The sequence below is a fragment of the Tasmannia lanceolata genome, unplaced genomic scaffold (genome assembly GCF_043159265.1).
Source record: "Tasmannia lanceolata isolate RefF3 unplaced genomic scaffold, GAP_Taslan_0.1 ptg000018l, whole genome shotgun sequence".
Taxonomy (NCBI): Eukaryota; Viridiplantae; Streptophyta; class Magnoliopsida; order Canellales; family Winteraceae; genus Tasmannia; species Tasmannia lanceolata.
The window spans coordinates 16,246,941-16,250,967 of record NW_027518695.1 but is presented as its reverse complement, the minus strand read 5'-3'; the positions used below and the strand labels follow the sequence as shown (position 1 = coordinate 16,250,967).

At 51.1% G+C, this 4,027-nt stretch overlaps 1 pseudogene; it reads right to left on the bottom strand.

The window, feature by feature from the left end:
- Positions 1 to 2,265: 2,265 nt before the first annotated feature.
- Positions 2,266 to 3,938, bottom strand: LOC143851872 (gallate 1-beta-glucosyltransferase 84A23 pseudogene; annotated as a pseudogene).
- Positions 3,939 to 4,027: the final 89 nt, after the last annotated feature.

Sequence of the window (4,027 nt, the reverse complement as noted above, 5' to 3'; positions counted from 1 at the left end):
GGACATGTCTTGGGTGCCTGCCTCCGACGTCTGCTTCTTCGGCCACCGGATGAAGTCTTCTTTCCGGATGGCTGCCAAAATTTGAGCCCTAGACGCGGTGAGGGGCGTGTAGCGCTCCCTCGTCGGGGGGCTACTCTCCTTTCGAGGCCGGGGGGAGCTCCTTTCCTTCCGGGACGGACTGCTCTCCTTCCTCTGAGGTCTGTCATCCCTACGCGGCTTGGCGGGGTTCTTCTCCTCTGGTCTTCTCTTGCTGACGGAATCCAGGGCAGCGAGAGTCTCCTCGACGGAGATGTATTCTTCCGCCCCGGTCATCAGATCTGCCAAGGACTGCGGATTTCGCCGGGCGACTGCTCTTCGGAAGTCGGTGGACCGGGCTCCGGCCAGAAGAGCATTCGTTGCCGCGGAGGGATCCAGGTTGGGTACCTGAAGGGCCTCCCTGTTGAACCGGCCAACGAACGCTTTTAAGGCCTCACCGTCTTCCTGCCTCAGGGCCATCAGTGAAGCCGTCGTCTTTCGAGGCCTTCTGCTGCTCATGAAATGCCGGGCCAAGTCGTCCCCGAAGTCGTCGAAATTGTCAACGGACTTGGGCTTGAGCCGTGAGTACCAATCTCTTGCGGCTCCGGTTAATGTGGTGGGGAGTGCTCTGCAAAGGAACCCGTCCGACGCCCCGTGGAGAAGCATCGTGGTCCTGAAGGTCTGCAGATGATCCACGGGGTCGGTGGTCCCATCATACTGCGGGATCTGCGGCATCTTGAAGCCCAAGGGGACTGCCGCAGCGAGTACCCGATCTGTGAAAGGGGGATTGCTACTGAAGATCCTTGAAGCAGGGCGGCCATGATCTCTAGCCAGCTCCTCGATTCTGTTATCGATCTTCTGGATTCTTAGTAACATCGGATCATCCCTCTGTTCGGCCAGACGGGCAGGTCTACTCCTTCCGGCTGATGGGCTCCTTGCGGATCCGGACTGGCTGAGGGGACTCCTTCGCCGGTGCCGCGATCCCTCTCCGTGCATAGGGTCTCTCTTGCTGCCCCGCTTCTGCACGGAGGGAGATCGTGACCGGTGATGCTGTCGACGAGGCTCAGGACGTACGCTCCTGTCCCGCGAGTGGTTGTTTCTTCGAGTGGAGTGACGAGTTTGGTCACGGGGTGGAGACGCGCGTTCTCTGCGGGAGCTTTCTCCCCTCTGAACAGGTCGAGAAACCTCGACGGGGTGTTGCTGGAGTGCGGGAGCCGCATTCCTGAACTGCGCAACTACAGCGGTCATTTCCTGAAAAAGGGCCCTCATCTCCCTCGGGGTCGGGGTGGGGTCTGAACGGTCCGAGTGGGGCGAAGTCCGCTCCACGGCCGCCCCGACCTCCACTTGTGAGGCCAGACGCTCACTTCGTCCTTCACGGGGGGCCGTAGCCCGGGTAGCCCGAGAAGTCGGAGGTGCTCGCTTGCCGGTCTGTCCTACCATTTTTATCTGGGTGAGATTTTCGAACAGCTTTTTGTTGCGGGGTCCCACGGATGGCGCCAAATCTGTTAGGCCTAAAATCGGTAACAGGTTATGGTAGGACTGGGTGGTCCGGGCTAACGAGCCACGGCTGAATAGCTGGTTGAGTCCTGCGCTGCACAGAGTACAGACAAGAAAGAAAAGGGTCAGAGGACCAATCCGGAGTGATACTCCGGACGGGTGCTTCGACACTCAAGTCAGTATGAGCAGGAGTGTAGAGCAATGTCAGAGCAAAAAGCTTAGAGTTTTGGTTCTCAGATTTTCAGGGGCCCTCACCTTAGCACAAGTGAAGGCTATTTATAGTGATTCTGAGCCACCTGTCTAGGACAGGTGGTAGTTTTGAGCCAGGTGGTGGCCTCTGTATGGACCAGGTCTCATGCCTAAGGAGGGCAGGTGGAGGTCCCTGATTGGTCCAGGTGCCACACCTAGGGGAGACAGGTGTTGGCCTTCCAACGGTCCTTGTGAGGGCCACGTGCCAGAAGCTAATTGGATGCTGAGTTTGGATCCCTCAGTGCGGAGTCCGGATTGCTGAGTCCGGATTCCCTCAGTGCTGAGTCCGGATTGCTGAGTCCGGATTCCCTCAGTGCTGAGTCCGGATTGCTGAGTCCGGATTCCCTCAGTGCTGAGTCCGGACCCTATCAATTATTAATACGAGAACACCAACCATCCTCTGTTTGATACTGAAACTAGCACTTTCCATAACTAATGCAAATATCTCCTTGTTGGAAAATTGTAATATTCCGCTACAGCAGAAATAGAGAAACAGAATGGAAAGAGAACAAAAAGGAGCTTTTACTATTGCCGAAACATTTTCCACTAACCCGAAGAGTTTTGACTCATTCAACCTTTGCACAAAGTTAGGAATTATGCATCACACTTCATCACACTGAGCAGTGCTAGGACTAGGCATCATCCCTTCATCAGATAATAACTCACTACAACTGAGTTTCGTGCTCCCAATAACACTCACATGAATCCCTTTCACCTCATCTCGACCGTTGGAACAATCAACGGTCAATTTATCAGCCCTGCGCTTAACATCATCAACAAAAAGGTCAATATTCCGGCAAGAAGACCCACCATTGACCGCTGCCTCTCTTGATACCTCCTTCCATCTCAAAGCATTCTTCTTCATTTCCACTGCATTGGGCCCACGTGTAATCTCATCAATGCATCTAATAACTTCATCTTTCGAAACCAACAGCCCAAAATCCTTCCTCAAACGTACTCCAACCCCATAAACATCTGCCAAAAACTTAGCATTTGTCACCTGATCTCCCCATTGTGGAAACCCAATAACAGGAACTCCACTACTCAAACTCTCCATACTAGAATTCCAACCACAGTGCGTTAAAAAACAAGCCACAGAAGGATGTGAGAGTACCCTTTCTTGTGGGGACCACCCTACCACCATTCCTCTCCCCTTAGTTTCCTCCAAAAACCCCTCAGGAAGCCCAGTTTCTCTAGAGTTTTCCATTGGTTTCACTACCCACAAAAATGGCCTCCCACTGTTTCTAATCCCCAAAGCTATTTCCTCCATTTGTTCTTTACCCAAAACAACCACACTACCAAATGACACGTAAATCACAGAGCAAAAAGGTTTACTGTCAAGCCACTCAATGCAATCTTCAGCTTTCCACAAATCCCCACTAATTGGATTTTTATCAGATGGGTCAATGGATTTGAAGAGTGGGCCTACTGGTGTTAGCTTCAGAGGGAAAAAGCTAAAGATGGACTCGATAACAGGCCCCTCAAGCTCTTCAAATGAATCCACCAAAACCCATGAAGCTTTTGATATGTTATTAAATTGTTCTGTGACTATTTCAGTTAAACAAGGGTAAGGACTCTCAGGGAGTAAAAAACTAGTCAAATCCTCAGATTCTAAAACCGGGAGACCGGGTAATTTAACAGTGAGGTCAGGTTCATCTAGGGTTGGGAATTTAGTAGTGTGATTGAAATAATGCCAATAAGAAGCAAAAACAGCACAAGATTGGACCCACAACATTGCAGACTGAAGGCCTAGATCAGATGCCACGTCTAACACTGATGGGAGGAATGGGTTATTGATGACACAATTTACCGGTCGACCCTCGTCGGATTGGCGGGAGATGACACCGGCTATTGCCGGTGGGACTTGGATTTTGAGCTGTTTCATGTATGAGTCTATGTCTAAACGTCTTGGGTCATTTAAATCCCAACCATCTGAGAAGAATTCGAAACGAAGGTGGCCTTTTCCGATAGGTGTTAAGGTGTTTGTTGGGTTTTGTGTGGATTTTTGCATTCTTTGAGATAGAGATTGGGTTGTGGAGAATGTGACTAGAAGGCCTTTGGAAGCTAGGAGTTTTGCTAGTCTTAGTAATGGGTTTACATGGCCTTGGGCTGGGAATGAAACTAGGAGGACATGAACCTTAGAGTCTTCCATTTTTGGCTTTCTGACGAAAGAGAGATGAGGGAGTTGTGGTGGGAGGGAAAGGGGTGGTGTTAGTGTGTTACTAATATAGGGGCTTGAGAATTACGAAAGCAATGACGTAATTAA